The sequence below is a fragment of the Phyllobates terribilis genome, unplaced genomic scaffold (assembly GCF_046119375.1).
Source record: "Phyllobates terribilis strain yellow unplaced genomic scaffold, ASM4611937v1 Scaffold_74__1_contigs__length_7073193, whole genome shotgun sequence".
NCBI lineage: Eukaryota > Metazoa > Chordata > Amphibia > Anura > Dendrobatidae > Phyllobates > Phyllobates terribilis.
The window spans coordinates 886,748-906,381 of NW_027362834.1; the positions used below are offsets into that span (position 1 = coordinate 886,748).

At 46.5% G+C, this 19,634-nt stretch overlaps 12 non-coding genes and 2 pseudogenes across 12 annotated transcripts; all 14 read left to right on the forward strand.

The window, feature by feature from the left end:
• The first annotated feature begins 2,578 nt into the window (after window positions 1-2,578).
• LOC141196772 (U2 spliceosomal RNA) lies at window positions 2,579-2,769 on the forward strand. Its single transcript, XR_012269168.1, has one exon. It is a non-coding gene; the product is annotated as a U2 spliceosomal RNA (small nuclear RNA).
• A 1,119-nt stretch (window positions 2,770-3,888) lies between these two features.
• Window positions 3,889-4,004, forward strand: LOC141196485 (U2 spliceosomal RNA; annotated as a pseudogene).
• Window positions 4,005-4,528: 524 nt separating this feature from the next.
• On the forward strand, window positions 4,529-4,711 carry LOC141196322 (U2 spliceosomal RNA). Its single transcript, XR_012268876.1, has one exon. It is a non-coding gene; the product is annotated as a U2 spliceosomal RNA (small nuclear RNA).
• Window positions 4,712-5,832: 1,121 nt separating this feature from the next.
• On the forward strand, window positions 5,833-6,023 carry LOC141195893 (U2 spliceosomal RNA). The gene has a single exon (XR_012268464.1). It is a non-coding gene; the product is annotated as a U2 spliceosomal RNA (small nuclear RNA).
• Window positions 6,024-7,142: 1,119 nt separating this feature from the next.
• On the forward strand, window positions 7,143-7,333 carry LOC141196773 (U2 spliceosomal RNA). Its single transcript, XR_012269169.1, has one exon. It is a non-coding gene; the product is annotated as a U2 spliceosomal RNA (small nuclear RNA).
• A 1,122-nt stretch (window positions 7,334-8,455) lies between these two features.
• On the forward strand, window positions 8,456-8,547 carry LOC141196510 (U2 spliceosomal RNA; annotated as a pseudogene).
• A 789-nt stretch (window positions 8,548-9,336) lies between these two features.
• LOC141196269 (U2 spliceosomal RNA) lies at window positions 9,337-9,519 on the forward strand. The gene has a single exon (XR_012268831.1). It is a non-coding gene; the product is annotated as a U2 spliceosomal RNA (small nuclear RNA).
• Window positions 9,520-10,639: 1,120 nt separating this feature from the next.
• Window positions 10,640-10,830, forward strand: LOC141196774 (U2 spliceosomal RNA). The gene has a single exon (XR_012269170.1). It is a non-coding gene; the product is annotated as a U2 spliceosomal RNA (small nuclear RNA).
• A 1,120-nt stretch (window positions 10,831-11,950) lies between these two features.
• On the forward strand, window positions 11,951-12,141 carry LOC141196775 (U2 spliceosomal RNA). Its single transcript, XR_012269171.1, has one exon. It is a non-coding gene; the product is annotated as a U2 spliceosomal RNA (small nuclear RNA).
• Window positions 12,142-13,262: 1,121 nt separating this feature from the next.
• LOC141195856 (U2 spliceosomal RNA) lies at window positions 13,263-13,453 on the forward strand. Its single transcript, XR_012268430.1, has one exon. It is a non-coding gene; the product is annotated as a U2 spliceosomal RNA (small nuclear RNA).
• A 1,117-nt stretch (window positions 13,454-14,570) lies between these two features.
• LOC141196776 (U2 spliceosomal RNA) lies at window positions 14,571-14,761 on the forward strand. The gene has a single exon (XR_012269172.1). It is a non-coding gene; the product is annotated as a U2 spliceosomal RNA (small nuclear RNA).
• Window positions 14,762-15,881: 1,120 nt separating this feature from the next.
• On the forward strand, window positions 15,882-16,072 carry LOC141195760 (U2 spliceosomal RNA). Its single transcript, XR_012268338.1, has one exon. It is a non-coding gene; the product is annotated as a U2 spliceosomal RNA (small nuclear RNA).
• Window positions 16,073-17,194: 1,122 nt separating this feature from the next.
• Window positions 17,195-17,385, forward strand: LOC141195855 (U2 spliceosomal RNA). The gene has a single exon (XR_012268429.1). It is a non-coding gene; the product is annotated as a U2 spliceosomal RNA (small nuclear RNA).
• Window positions 17,386-18,505: 1,120 nt separating this feature from the next.
• Window positions 18,506-18,696, forward strand: LOC141195711 (U2 spliceosomal RNA). The gene has a single exon (XR_012268289.1). It is a non-coding gene; the product is annotated as a U2 spliceosomal RNA (small nuclear RNA).
• Window positions 18,697-19,634: the final 938 nt, after the last annotated feature.

Here is a 19,634-nt window from a genome sequence, read left to right on the forward strand (position 1 = left end):
GGGTAATAGTGGTGGGGTTCATGTCAGCGCCAGCTGCCATGAAGCCCAGGTTAGTAATGATGGCCGTCTATATGACACCCCCATTACTAACCTACAAAGTGTTAAAAAGAAAAAACACACTACACCCAGAAAAAAATAATTTATTTGAAATAAAACACCATTTTATTTAATTCTTAGTTTACTAAAAAAAAAATAGTTACCTGTCCACGTTCCTGCGCTGATCTCCCATGCACAGCTGTCACATCTGGAGATGGTGACAGCTGTGCATGGCTGCTGTAAGCTCAGGCTGCCGGGAACACGTCCGCTCCCGGCAGCGGGAGCCACTGACTGAGGTCACCGGAGTGCATTCAGGCAGCGCAGCTCCGGAGACCTCCTTTACGGCAGTGCTGTACCGTGGGAATTTCTCACGATACAGCAGTGCCGTAAAGGAGCTAACCGGAGCAGCGCTGCCTGAACTCCGGTGAACCCTTACGGCCCCGTCATTCTAGCGGCGGCAGCGGTTCAGAGCGGTCACATTCTATGTGGCTGCTCTGAACTGGAGATCTTCGTGGGACACTCGTGGACTACTACGGAGGGGTAAGGATAAGGTTGTGGTTTATTATTTTATATTTTATTACAGGAGATCGATGGCTTCGGGGAATTAGGTGTCTTGGTGAGTATAGGTGTAGTTTTTTATTTTTTACTTTATTTTAGGTGGCGATCGGCGGGGACAGGTAATGTATGAACTAATTTCTTTTAGGTAACCACTGGCCACCAATGACATGTATTTAAAATTTATTGGGGACACAGTAGGGCAATTTAAATAGCAGGATCAGGCTGATGGGAACTACTGCTCCCATCGAGCTGATCCTGCTGGCAGGAGTGGACGGGGGACAGACATAGGCCGATGGGAGTAGTAGTGTCACATCGGCCTATGTCTGCCCGCACACACACCCGCACACATCGCACAGACACCCCGCACACACACCCCGCACACACACCCGCACACACACACACCCGCACACACACACCCGCACACATCGCACAGACACCCCGCACACACACCCCGCACACATCGCACAGACACCCCGCACACACACCCCGCACACACACACACCCGCACACACACACCCCGCACACACACTAATCATGACGGGTCCGGGAGGTGAGGCTGACCTGTGCGGCCGTGGGAAAGTTCATGTGAGTTCATGCAGTCAAGCATGAACTCACATGAACCCTCTGAGGGCACCGCGGCTACTTCAAATGAACAGCTGATCGGCATCACCTGATACCTCAGCTGTTCATTTGAAATAACCGGCGGGAAAGCGCAGCACAGAACGGGAAAGCCGGCGGTGAAGTCTTTTCACTGCCGGCTTCCCCGCCCGGGTCCTTCGCTCCTTGGTGCTGTGCTCCCCGCCCGGTCCTAATTTACGATCGGGATGGGAGGTGGCGAGGGGAGCGGAGGATCGGGGTGGGAGGCTGCGGGGAAGCAGTATGGGGCTGCGTGATTGTTTAAAAGCCGGCGGCTTTTTACCGCGCGCCGGCTTTTAAACAATCAGGAGAATTCTCCCACGCTGGGATGGCATTCTGATGACAAGCTGGATCGCAGCTGAGCGCTGCCATCCAGCTTGTCATCCTTCAGAGACACTGCAGAGCGCAGGCATTATGGGAACTTCCGATTCCGGTATTCGATATTATAAAAGTATCGGAATTAAGTATCGGAATTCCGATACAGTGAATATCGGCCGATACCCGATATTTCAGTATCGGAATGCTCAACACTAGTGGTGAGATAAGCTGCACAATATAATTGACCTTTCAGTATATTGTTGCACACACACCATCTATTTAGCAAATGCCCTTGTTATCAACAGCAGCCTTTTAAACTCACCTGAGCTAACAGGTATGTGAGCTGGTTACTCTGCTGCGCTTAAAATTTCTTTTTTGGTTTGCTACAATGCCTTTTCTGAAACGTTGTCTCCCTCTGCTGGAACACTGACTTCTTTCATTTAATGCCTGCAGACTATAAAAGAGAAACCAACCCAAAAAGTTTGGTTGATTAGTCTGTGGCATTCTTTTAAACTGTTGCTTATGGCGGTCTCTGTGAGCTTCTCAGTGACATTCAGCCATCCAGGTATCCCGCCTGCAGTAGACGGAATGTGGCAATGGAACACTGGCTGCGCGTGTCATAATAGGCTCTGAGCCTTTATATACCTGCGCACAGCAGCAGCCACCTTCAGTCTGCTGCTGGACAGCCAGCAGCAGCAGCAGCAGGAGAGGTAATTAATCAGCAACCCTCCTGCTAAGGGTAGACAGCTGCTCGTTCCACCCCCCCCCCCGCCTTAATTGGTTCTCCTCCCTTCCAACGGTGTTGAGGCGGGTGGGAACAGCCGGGGGTTGAGGGTACTGTGCTAAAAGAGGTGGAGTTATGCAGATCTAAAACGCGTGGATTGCAGCAGCAGCAAGCCGAAAAGTGCAGGCATGTGAGGGATCTAGAGGTTGACAGCATGTCTTCTTAACGGGAGTCCAGGTGGCCATCTCCACAAATGGACTTTTCAGAATCCTTGGGTGGCACCGTAGTCGGAAACCAATTCTGGTTATCGCTTCTCGGCCTTTTGGCTAAGATCAAGTGTAGTATCTGTTCTTATCAGTTTAATATCTGATACGTCCCCTATCTGGGGACCATATATTAAATGGATTTTTAGAACAGGGAGATGGAAAAAGAGCTTGCTCTGTCCACTCCACGCATTGACCTGGTATTGCAGTATCTCCAGGACCGGTGCACCCCTTCTTTAATGCAGTTTCTAAAATCAGAAAGAATTGAATTCAATGCTTTTTGTTCATTTTGCTTGTTTGTCGGATTTTGGGATGGACTCTTTGGCTTTGCTTTTCTTCTCCTCATTGGATTTTTCATGTTAAAAGTTGCAGAAGCCAGATGACAAGCTCATTTTGGTTCAACTTCAGCAACTGTGCATTGCATTGCCATGTAATGTAATGTAATGCAATGCTATCTATCTAGCTCTCCCTCTATACTTCCTTTTGGATAAACAGACATATTAGGCAAGCATTTTGGAGCTTTCACCTAAATAACTACAGGTGGTGAGATAAGCTGCATAATATAATTGACCTTTCAGTATATTGTTGCACACACACCATCTATTTAGCAAATGCCCTTGTTATCAACAGCAGCCTTTTAAAGTCACCTGAGCTAACAGGTATGTGAGCTGGTTACTCTGCTGCGCTTAAAATTTCTTTTTTGGTTTGCTACAATGCCTTTTCTGAAACGTTGTCTCCCTCTGCTGGAACACTGACTTCTTTCATTTAATGCCTGCAGACTATAAAAGAGAAACCAACCCAAAAAGTTTGGTTGATTAGTCTGTGGCATTCTTTTAAACTGTTGCTTATGGCGGTCTCTGTGAGCTTCTCAGTGACATTCAGCCATCCAGGTATCCTGCCTGCAGTAGACGGAATGTGGCAATGGAACGCTGGCTGCGCGTGTCATAATAGGCTCTGAGCCTTTATATACCTGCGCACAGCAGCAGCCACCTTCAGTCTGCTGCTGGACAGCCAGCAGCAGCAGCAGCAGGAGAGGTAATTAATCAGCAACCCTCCTGCTAAGGGTAGACAGCTGCTCGTTCCACCCCCCCCCGCCTTAATTGGTTCTCCTCCCTTCCAACGGTGTTGAGGCGGGTGGGAACAGCCGGGGGTTGAGGGTACTGTGCTAAAAGAGGTGGAGTTATGCAGATCTAAAACGCGTGGATTGCAGCAGCAGCAAGCCGAAAAGTGCAGGCATGTGAGGGATCTAGAGGTTGACAGCATGTCTTCTTAACGGGAGTCCAGGTGGCCATCTCCACAAATGGACTTTTCAGAATCCTTGGGTGGCACCGTAGTCGGAAACCAATTCTGGTTATCGCTTCTCGGCCTTTTGGCTAAGATCAAGTGTAGTATCTTTTGAAAAGGCAGTTTTGTCCTTGGGCTGCCCTAGTAAATTGATGCATATTAGACACTGGTTTGGTGCACTTGTTAGTACGCCAGGTGGCTCATAGAGTTATCTGATGGAAAACATGGCCCTCCAGGATCGAAGTCACTAGGCTGGGTAAGTGTGAGGGCTTTGGAGCAATGTGCCCCAGGAGTAGGCGCCCTGGTGGGAGTCCAAGCTTACTGGGACTGGGAACCCCAGAAAGACTTGGCTTCGTAGCACGCCGCACCTTTGCCAATCATACTTTCTGAGCAACCCCCCCTATTCCTGGCCTCCGGGCTAGGAAGGGGAATTTTTATAAACCCGGTCGGAGGTCCGGTCAGCTTTGGGCTGAGAAACCAACACAGGCTCCAGCTCCACTAGGGTGGCAGCCTAGATGGAAGCTGGGAGCACGAAAACGGCTCTTCTCCGGCTTCGGCTAGGGAGAGCATCGGAGATCCCTGACCCTCGCTGTGGCCTTCTGGCTCGGAGGGATGGGGATGGTTTATTGGGGACCCTCTCCTCCGGGAAGGGTCCACATGAATCCTCGCATCGTGCGCTGTTTTGGTGTGACTTCGGTCACATTTTTCAGTGCCTTGGATGCAGCTTCAATGAAAAAAATCTGTTCTTATCAGTTTAATATCTGATACGTCCCCTATCTGGGGAGCATATATTAAATGGATTTTTAGAACAGGGAGATGGAAAAAGAGCTTGCTCTGTCCACTCCACGCATTGACCTGGTATTGCAGTATCTCCAGGACCGGTGCACCCCTTCTTTAATGCAGTTTCTAAAATCAGAAAGAATTGAATTCAATGCTTTTTGTTCATTTTGCTTGTTTGTCGGATTTTGGGATGGACTCTTTGGCTTTGCTTTTCTTCTCCTCATTGGATTTTTCATGTTAAAAGTTGCAGAAGCCAGATGACAAGCTCATTTTGGTTCAACTTCAGCAACTGTGCATTGCATTGCCATGTAATGTAATGTAATGCAATGCTATCTATCTAGCTCTCCCTCTATACTTCCTTTTGGATAAACAGACATATTAGGCAAGCATTTTGGAGCTTTCACCTAAATAACTACAGGTGGTGAGATAAGCTGCACAATATAATTGACCTTTCAGTATATTGTTGCACACACACCATCTATTTAGCAAATGCCCTTGTTATCAACAGCAGCCTTTTAAACTCACCTGAGCTAACAGGTATGTGAGCTGGTTACTCTGCTGCGCTTAAAATTTCTTTTTTGGATTGCTACAATGCCTTTTCTGAAACGTTGTCTCCCTCTGCTGGAACACTGACTTCTTTCATTTAATGCCTGCAGACTATAAAAGAGAAACCAACCCAAAAAGTTTGGTTGATTAGTCTGTGGCATTCTTTTAAACTGTTGCTTATGGCGGTCTCTGTGAGCTTCTCAGTGACATTCAGCCATCCAGGTATCCCGCCTGCAGTAGACGGAATGTGGCAATGGAACGCTGGCTGCGCGTGTCATAATAGGCTCTGAGCCTTTATATACCTGCGCTCAGCAGCAGCCACCTTCAGTCTGCTGCTGGACAGCCAGCAGCAGCAGCAGCAGGAGAGGTAATTAATCAGCAACCCTCCTGCTAAGGGTAGACAGCTGCTCGTTCCACCCCCCCCTCCGCCTTAATTGGTTCTCCTCCCTTCCAACGGTGTTGAGGCGGGTGGGAACAGCCGGGGGTTGAGGGTACTGTGCTAAAAGAGGTGGAGTTATGCAGATCTAAAACGCGTGGATTGCAGCAGCAGCAAGCCGAAAAGTGCAGGCATGTGAGGGATCTAGAGGTTGACAGCATGTCTTCTTAACGGGAGTCCAGGTGGCCATCTCCACAAATGGACTTTTCAGAATCCTTGGGTGGCACCGTAGTCGGAAACCAATTCTGGTTATCGCTTCTCGGCCTTTTGGCTAAGATCAAGTGTAGTATCTGTTCTTATCAGTTTAATATCTGATACGTCCCCTATCTGGGGACCATATATTAAATGGATTTTTAGAACAGGGAGATGGAAAAAGAGCTTGCTCTGTCCACTCCACGCATTGACCTGGTATTGCAGTATCTCCAGGACCTGTGCACCCCTTCTTTAATGCAGTTTCTAAAATCAGAAAGAATTGAATTCAATGCTTTTTGTTCATTTTGCTTGTTTGTCGGATTTTGGGATGGACTCTTTGGCTTTGCTTTTCTTCTCCTCATTGGATTTTTCATGTTAAAAGTTGCAGAAGCCAGATGACAAGCTCATTTTGGTTCAACTTCAGCAACTGTGCATTGCATTGCCATGTAATGTAATGTAATGCAATGCTATCTATCTAGCTCTCCCTCTATACTTCCTTTTGGATAAACAGACATATTAGGCAAGCATTTTGGAGCTTTCACCTAAATAACTACAGGTGGTGAGATAAGCTGCACAATATAATTGACCTTTCAGTATATTGTTGCACACACACCATCTATTTAGCAAATGCCCTTGTTATCAACAGCAGCCTTTTAAACTCACCTGAGCTAACAGGTATGTGAGCTGGTTACTCTGCTGCGCTTAAAATTTCTTTTTTGGTTTGCTACAATGCCTTTTCTGAAACGTTGTCTCCCTCTGCTGGAACATTGACTTCTTTCATTTAATGCCTGCAGACTATAAAAGAGAAACCAACCCAAAAAGTTTGGTTGATTAGTCTGTGGCATTCTTTTAAACTGTTGCTTATGGCGGTCTCTGTGAGCTTCTCAGTGACATTCAGCCATCCAGGTATCCCGCCTGCAGTAGACGGAATGTGGCAATGGAACGCTGGCTGCGCGTGTCATAATAGGCTCTGAGCCTTTATATACCTGCGCACAGCAGCAGCCACCTTCAGTCTGCTGCTGGACAGCCAGCAGCAGCAGCAGCAGGAGAGGTAATTAATCAGCAACCCTCCTGCTAAGGGTAGACAGCTGCTCGTTCCACCCCCCCCCGCCTTAATTGGTTCTCCTCCCTTCCAACGGTGTTGAGGCGGGTGGGAACAGCCGGGGGTTGAGGGTACTGTGCTAAAAGAGGTGGAGTTATGCAGATCTAAAACGCGTGGATTGCAGCAGCAGCAAGCCGAAAAGTGCAGGCATGTGAGGGATCTAGAGGTTGACAGCATGTCTTCTTAACGGGAGTCCAGGTGGCCATCTCCACAAATGGACTTTTCAGAATCCTTGGGTGGCACCGTAGTCGGAAACCAATTCTGGTTATCGCTTCTCGGCCTTTTGGCTAAGATCAAGTGTAGTATCTGTTCTTATCAGTTTAATATCTGATACGTCCCCTATCTGGGGACCATATATTAAATGGATTTTTAGAACAGGGAGATGGAAAAAGAGCTTGCTCTGTCCACTCCACGCATTGACCTGGTATTGCAGTATCTCCAGGACCGGTGCACCCCTTCTTTAATGCAGTTTCTAAAATCAGAAAGAATTGAATTCAATGCTTTTTGTTCATTTTGCTTGTTTGTCGGATTTTGGGATGGACTCTTTGGCTTTGCTTTTCTTCTCCTCATTGGATTTTTCATCTTAAAAGTTGCAGAAGCCAGATGACAAGCTCATTTTGGTTCAACTTCAGCAACTGTGCATTGCATTGCCATGTAATGTAATGTAATGCAATGCTATCTATCTAGCTCTCCCTCTATACTTCCTTTTGGATAAACAGACATATTAGGCAAGCATTTTGGAGCTTTCACCTAAATAACTACAGGTGGTGAGATAAGCTGCACAATATAATTGACCTTTCAGTATATTGTTGCACACACACCATCTATTTAGCAAATGCCCTTGTTATCAACAGCAGCCTTTTAAACTCACCTGAGCTAACAGGTATGTGAGCTGGTTACTCTGCTGCGCTTAAAATTTCTTTTTTGGTTTGCTACAATGCCTTTTCTGAAACGTTGTCTCCCTCTGCTGGAACACTGACTTCTTTCATTTAATGCCTGCAGACTATAAAAGAGAAACCAACCCAAAAAGTTTGGTTGATTAGTCTGTGGCATTCTTTTAAACTGTTGCTTATGGCGGTCTCTGTGAGCTTCTCAGTGACATTCAGCCATCCAGGTATCCCGCCTGCAGTAGACGGAATGTGGCAATGGAACGCTGGCTGCGCGTGTCATAATAGGCTCTGAGCCTTTATATACCTGCGCACAGCAGCAGCCACCTTCAGTCTGCTGCTGGACAGCCAGCAGCAGCAGCAGCAGGAGAGGTAATTAATCAGCAACCCTCCTGCTAAGGGTAGACAGCTGCTCGTTCCACCCCCCCCCCCCGCCTTAATTGGTTCTCCTCCCTTCCAACGGTGTTGAGGCGGGTGGGAACAGCCGGGGGTTGAGGGTACTGTGCTAAAAGAGGTGGAGTTATGCAGATTTAAAACGCGTGGATTGCAGCAGCAGCAAGCCGAAAAGTGCAGGCATGTGAGGGATCTAGAGGTTGACAGCATGTCTTCTTAACGGGAGTCCAGGTGGCCATCTCCACAAATGGACTTTTCAGAATCCTTGGGTGGCACCGTAGTCGGAAACCAATTCTGGTTATCGCTTCTCGGCCTTTTGGCTAAGATCAAGTGTAGTATCTTTCGAAAAGGCGGTTTTGGATGTTGGCCGCCCTAGTAGATTGATACATTATGCACACTGGGGTTTAGGCGCTTGTTAGTACGCCAGGTGGCTAATATAGTCATCTGGTGGAAAGCATGGCCCCCCAGGATCGACGCCATTGGGCCGGGGAAGATCGAAAGCCCGAAGTGTGAAGTGCCCCAGGAGTGGTGACCCTGGGGTGCCTTAACTCACTGGGATTGGGAACCCCACTTGAGTTTATGGCACATTTGCACAAGCACTTCAAATTTTCTTTCTTCGCACACACCCTTATTCCGGGCCTTCTGGCCTTAGGATGGGGAATTTTTCAATTCCCGGTCGAAGGTCCGGGCAGTATTATACTGTGAAACCTTCACTATTTATTTAATTTCTTTGTCACTGTGTGTCCACTTATTCACGTGTGTCACGTCCTACTAGGATTTTGTCGGGATGCGGTTCCCTTACGGGTTCCTCTCTTGGCAGGTCTAGGGGGGGAGTGTGTGGCCATCAGGTTCCGCTCCCCCCTGAACCCCCCTGGCTCTCCTCTTTCGGGAGGAGAGCATTGTTGGCTCCCCTCTTCCGGGAGGGGAGCACAGTCTTTGGCTCCCAGTGCCTTGCTCGGGTGAGAACTCGGGCAGGTGCTGGGGGTAAGATTGGGTCGCCTCTGGCTTCGGCTGGAGGTGGCTTTTTGTCCCTGTTCCTCGCTGTGGCCTTTTGGCTCGGAGGGACGGGGAATGGTTTGGGGGACCCTTCTCCTTTTGGAGAGGGTTTCAAGAAGACCAGCATCCTAGTGCACTTTTTTTGTGGCACTTGTCACTTTTTTAAGCGCACTCGGGTTTTGTACACGAATTCGGGCTTTCGATAAAAAAAAAAATCTGTTCTTATCAGTTTAATATCTGATACGTCCCCTATCTGGGGACCATATATTAAATGGATTTTTAGAACAGGGAGATGGAAAAAGAGCTTGCTCTGTCCACTCCACGCATTGACCTGGTATTGCAGTATCTCCAGGACCGGTGCACCCCTTCTTTAATGCAGTTTCTAAAATCAGAAAGAATTGAATTCAATGCTTTTTGTTCATTTTGCTTGTTTGTCGGATTTTGGGATGGACTCTTTGGCTTTGCTTTTCTTCTCCTCATTGGATTTTTCATGTTAAAAGTTGCAGAAGCCAGATGACAAGCTCATTTTGGTTCAACTTCAGCAACTGTGCATTGCATTGCCATGTAATGTAATGTAATGCAATGCTATCTATCTAGCTCTCCCTCTATACTTCCTTTTGGATAAACAGACATATTAGGCAAGCATTTTGGAGCTTTCACCTAAATAACTACAGGTGGTGAGATAAGCTGCACAATATAATTGACCTTTCAGTATATTGTTGCACACACACCATCTATTTAGCAAATGCCCTTGTTATCAATAGCAGCCTTTTAAACTCACCTGAGCTAACAGGTATGTGAGCTGGTTACTCTGCTGCGCTTAAAATTTCTTTTTTGGTTTGCTACAATGCCTTTTCTGAAACGTTGTCTCCCTCTGCTGGAACACTGACTTCTTTCATTTAATGCCTGCAGACTATAAAAGAGAAACCAACCCAAAAAGTTTGGTTGATTAGTCTGTGGCATTCTTTTAAACTGTTGCTTATGGCGGTCTCTGTGAGCTTCTCAGTGACATTCAGCCATCCAGGTATCCCGCCTGCAGTAGACGGAATGTGGCAATGGAACGCTGGCTGCGCGTGTCATAATAGGCTCTGATCCTTTATATACCTGCGCACAGCAGCAGCCACCTTCAGTCTGCTGCTGGACAGCCAGCAGCAGCAGCAGCAGGAGAGGTAATTAATCAGCAACCCTCCTGCTAAGGGTAGACAGCTGCTCGTTCCACCCCCCCCCCGCCTTAATTGGTTCTCCTCCCTTCCAACGGTGTTGAGGCGGGTGGGAACAGCCGGGGGTTGAGGGTACTGTGCTAAAAGAGGTGGAGTTATGCAGATCTAAAACGCGTGGATTGCAGCAGCAGCAAGCCGAAAAGTGCAGGCATGTGAGGGATCTAGAGGTTGACAGCATGTCTTCTTAACGGGAGTCCAGGTGGCCATCTCCACAAATGGACTTTTCAGAATCCTTGGGTGGCACCGTAGTCGGAAACCAATTCTGGTTATCGCTTCTCGGCCTTTTGGCTAAGATCAAGTGTAGTATCTGTTCTTATCAGTTTAATATCTGATACGTCCCCTATCTGGGGACCATATATTAAATGGATTTTTAGAACAGGGAGATGGAAAAAGAGCTTGCTCTGTCCACTCCACGCATTGACCTGGTATTGCAGTATCTCCAGGACCGGTGCACCCCTTCTTTAATGCAGTTTCTAAAATCAGAAAGAATTGAATTCAATGCTTTTTGTTCATTTTGCTTGTTTGTCGGATTTTGGGATGGACTCTTTGGCTTTGCTTTTCTTCTCCTCATTGGATTTTTCATGTTAAAAGTTGCAGAAGCCAGATGACAAGCTCATTTTGGTTCAACTTCAGCAACTGTGCATTGCATTGCCATGTAATGTAATGTAATGCAATGCTATCTATCTAGCTCTCCCTCTATACTTCCTTTTGGATAAACAGACATATTAGGCAAGCATTTTGGAGCTTTCACCTAAATAACTACAGGTGGTGAGATAAGCTGCACAATATAATTGACCTTTCAGTATATTGTTGCACACACACCATCTATTTAGCAAATGCCCTTGTTATCAACAGCAGCCTTTTAAACTCACCTGAGCTAACAGGTATGTGAGCTGGTTACTCTGCTGCGCTTAAAATTTCTTTTTTGGTTTGCTACAATGCCTTTTCTGAAACGTTGTCTCCCTCTGCTGGAACACTGACTTCTTTCATTTAATGCCTGCAGACTATAAAAGAGAAACCAACCCAAAAAGTTTGGTTGATTAGTCTGTGGCATTCTTTTAAACTGTTGCTTATGGCGGTCTCTGTGAGCTTCTCAGTGACATTCAGCCATCCAGGTATCCCGCCTGCAGTAGACGGAATGTGGCAATGGAACGCTGGCTGCGCGTGTCATAATAGGCTCTGAGCCTTTATATACCTGCGCACAGCAGCAGCCACCTTCAGTCTGCTGCTGGACAGCCAGCAGCAGCAGCAGCAGGAGAGGTAATTAATCAGCAACCCTCCTGCTAAGGGTAGACAGCTGCTCGTTCCACCCCCCCCCCGCCTTAATTAGTTCTCCTCCCTTCCAACGGTGTTGAGGCGGGTGGGAACAGCCGGGGGTTGAGGGTACTGTGCTAAAAGAGGTGGAGTTATGCAGATCTAAAACGCGTGGATTGCAGCAACAGCAAGCCGAAAAGTGCAGGCATGTGAGGGATCTAGAGGTTGACAGCATGTCTTCTTAACGGGAGTCCAGGTGGCCATCTCCACAAATGGACTTTTCAGAATCCTTGGGTGGCACCGTAGTCGGAAACCAATTCTGGTTATCGCTTCTCGGCCTTTTGGCTAAGATCAAGTGTAGTATCTGTTCTTATCAGTTTAATATCTGATACGTCCCCTATCTGGGGACCATATATTAAATGGATTTTTAGAACAGGGAGATGGAAAAAGAGCTTGCTCTGTCCACTCCACGCATTGACCTGGTATTGCAGTATCTCCAGGACCGGTGCACCCCTTCTTTAATGCAGTTTCTAAAATCAGAAAGAATTGAATTCAATGCTTTTTGTTCATTTTGCTTGTTTGTCGGATTTTGGGATGGACTCTTTGGCTTTGCTTTTCTTCTCCTCATTGGATTTTTCATGTTAAAAGTTGCAGAAGCCAGATGACAAGCTCATTTTGGTTCAACTTCAGCAACTGTGCATTGCATTGCCATGTAATGTAATGTAATGCAATGCTATCTATCTAGCTCTCCCTCTATACTTCCTTTTGGATAAACAGACATATTAGGCAAGCATTTTGGAGCTTTCACCTAAATAACTACAGGTGGTGAGATAAGCTGCACAATATAATTGACCTTTCAGTATATTGTTGCACACACACCATCTATTTAGCAAATGCCCTTGTTATCAACAGCAGCCTTTTAAACTCACCTGAGCAAACAGGTATGTGAGCTGGTTACTCTGCTGCGCTTAAAATTTCTTTTTTGGTTTGCTACAATGCCTTTTCTGAAACGTTGTCTCCCTCTGCTGGAACACTGACTTCTTTCATTTAATGCCTGCAGACTATAAAAGAGAAACCAACCCAAAAAGTTTGGTTGATTAGTCTGTGGCATTCTTTTAAACTGTTGCTTATGGCGGTCTCTGTGAGCTTCTCAGTGACATTCAGCCATCCAGGTATCCCGCCTGCAGTAGACGGAATGTGGCAATGGAACGCTGGCTGCGCGTGTCATAATAGGCTCTGAGCCTTTATATACCTGCGCACAGCAGCAGCCACCTTCAGTCTGCTGCTGGACAGCCAGCAGCAGCAGCAGCAGGAGAGGTAATTAATCAGCAACCCTCCTGCTAAGGGTAGACAGCTGCTCGTTCCACCCCCCCCCCCGCCTTAATTGGTTCTCCTCCCTTCCAACGGTGTTGAGGCGGGTGGGAACAGCCGGGGGTTGAGGGTACTGTGCTAAAAGAGGTGGAGTTATGCAGATCTAAAACGCGTGGATTGCAGCAGCAGCAAGCCGAAAAGTGCAGGCATGTGAGGGATCTAGAGGTTGACAGCATGTCTTCTTAACGGGAGTCCAGGTGGCCATCTCCACAAATGGACTTTTCAGAATCCTTGGGTGGCACCGTAGTCGGAAACCAATTCTGGTTATCGCTTCTCGGCCTTTTGGCTAAGATCAAGTGTAGTATCTGTTCTTATCAGTTTAATATCTGATACGTCCCCTATCTGGGGACCATATATTAAATGGATTTTTAGAACAGGGAGATGGAAAAAGAGCTTGCTCTGTCCACTCCACGCATTGACCTGGTATTGCAGTATCTCCAGGACCGGTGTACCCCTTCTTTAATGCAGTTTCTAAAATCAGAAAGAATTGAATTCAATGCTTTTTGTTCATTTTGCTTGTTTGTCGGATTTTGGGATGGACTCTTTGGCTTTGCTTTTCTTCTCCTCATTGGATTTTTCATGTTAAAAGTTGCAGAAGCCAGATGACAAGCTCATTTTGGTTCAACTTCAGCAACTGTGCATTGCATTGCCATGTAATGTAATGTAATGCAATGCTATCTATCTAGCTCTCCCTCTATACTTCCTTTTGGATAAACAGACATATTAGGCAAGCATTTTGGAGCTTTCACCTAAATAACTACAGGTGGTGAGATAAGCTGCACAATATAATTGACCTTTCAGTATATTGTTGCACACACACCATCTATTTAGCAAATGCCCTTGTTATCAACAGCAGCCTTTTAAACTCACCTGAGCTAACAGGTATGTGAGCTGGTTACTCTGCTGCGCTTAAAATTTCTTTTTTGGTTTGCTACAATGCCTTTTCTGAAACGTTGTCTCCCTCTGCTGGAACACTGACTTCTTTCATTTAATGCCTGCAGACTATAAAAGAGAAACCAACCCAAAAAGTTTGGTTGATTAGTCTGTGGCATTCTTTTAAACTGTTGCTTATGGCGGTCTCTGTGAGCTTCTCAGTGACATTCAGCCATCCAGGTATCCCGCCTGCAGTAGACGGAATGTGGCAATGGAACGCTGGCTGCGCGTGTCATAATAGGCTCTGAGCCTTTATATACCTGCGCACAGCAGCAGCCACCTTCAGTCTGCTGCTGGACAGCCAGCAGCAGCAGGAGAGGTAATTAATCAGCAACCCTCCTGCTAAGGGTAGACAGCTGCTCGTTCCACCCCCCCCCCCCCGCCTTAATTGGTTCTCCTCCCTTCCAACGGTGTTGAGGCGGGTGGGAACAGCCGGGGGTTGAGGGTACTGTGCTAAAAGAGGTGGAGTTATGCAGATCTAAAACGCGTGGATTGCAGCAGCAGCAAGCCGAAAAGTGCAGGCATGTGAGGGATCTAGAGGTTGACAGCATGTCTTCTTAACGGGAGTCCAGGTGGCCATCTCCACAAATGGACTTTTCAGAATCCTTGGGTGGCACCGTAGTCGGAAACCAATTCTGGTTATCGCTTCTCGGCCTTTTGGCTAAGATCAAGTGTAGTATCTGTTCTTATCAGTTTAATATCTGATACGTCCCCTATCTGGGGACCATATATTAAATGGATTTTTAGAACAGGGAGATGGAAAAAGAGCTTGCTCTGTCCACTCCACGCATTGACCTGGTATTGCAGTATCTCCAGGACCGGTGCACCCCTTCTTTAATGCAGTTTCTAAAATCAGAAAGAATTGAATTCAATGCTTTTTGTTCATTTTGCTTGTTTGTCGGATTTTGGGATGGACTCTTTGGCTTTGCTTTTCTTCTCCTCATTGGATTTTTCATGTTAAAAGTTGCAGAAGCCAGATGACAAGCTCATTTTGGTTCAACTTCAGCAACTGTGCATTGCATTGCCATGTAATGTAATGTAATGCAATGCTATCTATCTAGCTCTCCCTCTATACTTCCTTTTGGATAAACAGACATATTAGGCAAGCATTTTGGAGCTTTCACCTAAATAACTACAGGTGGTGAGATAAGCTGCACAATATAATTGACCTTTCAGTATATTGTTGCACACACACCATCTATTTAGCAAATGCCCTTGTTATCAACAGCAGCCTTTTAAACTCACCTGAGCTAACAGGTATGTGAGCTGGTTACTCTGCTGCGCTTAAAATTTCTTTTTTGGTTTGCTACAATGCCTTTTCTGAAACGTTGTCTCCCTCTGCTGGAACACTGACTTCTTTCATTTAATGCCTGCAGACTATAAAAGAGAAACCAACCCAAAAAGTTTGGTTGATTAGTCTGTGGCATTCTTTTAAACTGTTGCTTATGGCGGTCTCTGTGAGCTTCTCAGTGACATTCAGCCATCCAGGTATCCCGCCTGCAGTAGACGGAATGTGGCAATGGAACGCTGGCTGCGCGTGTCATAATAGGCTCTGAGCCTTTATATACCTGCGCACAGCAGCAGCCACCTTCAGTCTGCTGCTGGACAGCCAGCAGCAGCAGCAGCAGGAGAGGTAATTAATCAGCAACCCTCCTGCTAAGGGTAGACAGCTGCTCGTTCCACCCCCCCCCCGCCTTAATTGGTTCTCCTCCCTTCCAACGGTGTTGAGGCGGGTGGGAACAGCCGGGGGTTGAGGGTACTGTGCTAAAAGAGGTGGAGTTATGCAGATCTAAAACGCGTGGATTGCAGCAGCAGCAAGCCGAAAAGTGCAGGCATGTGAGGGATCTAGAGGTTGACAGCATGTCTTCTTAACGGGAGTCCAGGTGGCCATCTCCACAAATGAACTTTTCAGAATCCTTGGGTGGCACCGTAGTCGGAAACCAATTCTGGTTATCGCTTCTCGGCCTTTTGGCTAAGATCAAGTGTAGTATCTGTTCTTATCAGTTTAATATCTGATACGTCCCCTATCTGGGGACCATATATTAAATGGATTTTTAGAACAGGGAGATGGAAAAAGAGCTTGCTCTGTCCACTCCACGCATTGACCTGGTATTGCAGTATCTCCAGGACCGGTGCACCCCTACTTTAATGCAGTTTCTAAAATCAGAAAGAATTGAATTCAATGCTTTTTGTTCATTTTGCTTGTTTGTCGGATTTTGGGATGGACTCTTTGGCTTTGCTTTTCTTCTCCTCATTGGATTTTTCATGTTAAAAGTTGCAGAAGCCAGATGACAAGCTCATTTTGGTTCAACTTCAGCAACTGTGCATTGCATTGCCATGTAATGTAATGTAATGCAATGCTATCTATCTAGCTCTCCCTCTATACTTCCTTTTGGATAAACAGACATATTAGGCAAGCATTTTGGAGCTTTCACCTAAATAACTACAGGTGGTGAGATAAGCTGCACAATATAATTGACCTTTCAGTATATTGTTGCACACACACCATCTATTTAGCAAATGCCCTTGTTATCAACAGCAGCCTTTTAAACTCACCTGAGCTAACAGGTATGTGAGCTGGTTACTCTGCTGCGCTTAAAATTTCTTTTTTGGTTTGCTACAATGCCTTTTCTGAAACGTTGTCTCCCTCTGCTGGAACACTGACTTCTTTCATTTAATGCCTGCAGACTATAAAAGAGAAACCAACCCAAAAAGTTTGGTTGATTAGTCTGTGGCATTCTTTTAAACTGTTGCTTATGGCGGTCTCTGTGAGCTTCTCAGTGACATTCAGCCATCCAGGTATCCCGCCTGCAGTAGACGGAATGTGGCAATGGAACGCTGGCTGCGCGTGTCATAATAGGCTCTGAGCCTTTAAATACCTGCGCACAGCAGCAGCCACCTTCAGTCTGCTGCTGGACAGCCAGCAGCAGCAGCAGCAGGAGAGGTAATTAATCAGCAACCCTCCTGCTAAGGGTAGACAGCTGCTCGTTCCACCCCCCCCCCCCGCCTTAATTGGTTCTCCTCCCTTCCAACGGTGTTGAGGCGGGTGGGAACAGCCGGGGGTTGAGGGTACTGTGCTAAAAGAGGTGGAGTTATGCAGATCTAAAACGCGTGGATTGCAGCAGCAGCAAGCCGAAAAGTGCAGGCATGTGAGGGATCTAGAGGTTGACAGCATGTCTTCTTAACGGGAGTCCAGGTGGCCATCTCCACAAATGGACTTTTCAGAATCCTTGGGTGGCACCGTAGTCGGAAACCAATTCTGGTTATCGCTTCTCGGCCTTTTGGCTGAGATCAAGTGTAGTATCTGTTCTTATCAGTTTAATATCTGATACGTCCCCTATCTGGGGACCATATATTAAATGGATTTTTAGAACAGGGAGATGGAAAAAGAGCTTGCTCTGTCCACTCCACGCATTGACCTGGTATTGCAGTATCTCCAGGACCGGTGCACCCCTTCTTTAATGCAGTTTCTAAAATCAGAAAGAATTGAATTCAATGCTTTTTGTTCATTTTGCTTGTTTGTCGGATTTTGGGATGGACTCTTTGGCTTTGCTTTTCTTCTCCTCATTGGATTTTTCATGTTAAAAGTTGCAGAAGCCAGATGACAAGCTCATTTTGGTTCAACTTCAGCAACTGTGCATTGCATTGCCATGTAATGTAATGTAATGCAATGCTATCTATCTAGCTCTCCCTCTATACTTCCTTTTGAATAAACAGACATATTAGGCAAGCATTTTGGAGCTTTCACCTAAATAACTACAGGTGGTGAGATAAGCTGCACAATATAATTGACCTTTCAGTATATTGTTGCACACACACCATCTATTTAGCAAATGCCCTTGTTATCAACAGCAGCCTTTTAAACTCACCTGAGCTAACAGGTATGTGAGCTGGTTACTCTGCTGCGCTTAAAATTTCTTTTTTGGTTTGCTACAATGCCTTTTCTGAAACGTTGTCTCCCTCTGCTGGAACACTGACTTCTTTCATTTAATGCCTGCAGACTATAAAAGAGAAACCAACCCAAAAAGTTTGGTTGATTAGTCTGTGGCATTCTTTTAAACTGTTGCTTATGGCGGTCTCTGTGAGCTTCTCAGTGACATTCAGCCATCCAGGTATCCCGCCTGCAGTAGACGGAATGTGGCAATGGAACGCTGGCTGCGCGTGTCATAATAGGCTCTGAGCCTTTATATACCTGCGCACAGCAGCAGCCACCTTCAGTCTGCTGCTGGACAGCCAGCAGCAGCAGCAGCAGGAGAGGTAATTAATCAGCAACCCTCCTGCTAAGGGTAGACAGCTGCTCGTTCCACCCCCCCCCCGCCTTAATTGGTTCTCCTCCCTTCCAACGGTGTTGAGGCGGGTGGGAACAGCCGGGGGTTGAGGGTACTGTGCTAAAAGAGGTGGAGTTATGCAGATCTAAAACGCGTGGATTGCAGCAGCAGCAAGCCGAAAAGTGCAGGCATGTGAGGGATCTAGAGGTTGACAGCATGTCTTCTTAACGGGAGTCCAGGTGGCCATCTCCACAAATGGACTTTTCAGAATTCTTGGGTGGCACCGTAGTCGGAAACCAATTCTGGTTATCGCTTCTCGGCCTTTTGGCTAAGATCAAGTGTAGTATCTGTTCTTATCAGTTTAATATCTGATACGTCCCCTATCTGGGGACCATATATTAAATGGATTTTTAGAACAGGGAGATGGAAAAAGAGCTTGCTCTGTCCACTCCACGCATTGACCTGGTATTGCAGTATCTCCAGGACCGGTGCACCTCTTCTTTAATGCAGTTTCTAAAATCAGAAAGAATTGAATTCAATGCTTTTTGTTCATTTTGCTTGTTTGTCGGATTTTGGGATGGACTCTTTGGCTTTGCTTTTCTTCTCCTCATTGGATTTTTCATGTTAAAAGTTGCAGAAGCCAGATGACAAGCTCATTTTGGTTCAACTTCAGCAACTGTGCATTGCATTGCCATGTAATGTAATGTAATGCAATGCTATCTATCTAGCTCTCCCTCTATACTTCCTTTTGGATAAACAGACATATTAGGCAAGCATTTTGGAGCTTTCACCTAAATAACTACAGGTGGTGAGATAAGCTGCACAATATAATTGACCTTTCAGTATATTGTTGCACACACACCATCTATTTAGCAAATGCCCTTGTTATCAACAGCAGCCTTTTAAACTCACCTGAGCTAACAGGTATGTGAGCTGGTTACTCTGCTGCGCTTAAAATTTCTTTTTTGGTTTGCTACAATGCCTTTTCTGAAACGTTGTCTCCCTCTGCTGGAACACTGACTTCTTTCATTTAATGCCTGCAGACTATAAAAGAGAAACCAACCCAAAAAGTTTGGTTGATTAGTCTGTGGCATTCTTTTAAACTGTTGCTTATGGCGGTCTCTGTGAGCTTCTCAGTGACATTCAGCCATCCAGGTATCCCGCCTGCAGTAGACGGAATGTGGCAATGGAACGCTGGCTGCGCGTGTCATAATAGGCTCTGAGCCTTTATATACCTGCGCACAGCAGCAGCCACCTTCAGTCTGCTGCTGGACAGCCAGCAGCAGCAGCAGCAGGAGAGGTAATTAATCAGCAACCCTCCTGCTAAGGGTAGACAGCTGCTCGTTCCACCCCCCCCCCCGCCTTAATTGGTTCTCCTCCCTTCCAACGGTGTTGAGGCGGGTGGGAACAGTCGGGGGTTGAGGGTACTGTGCTAAA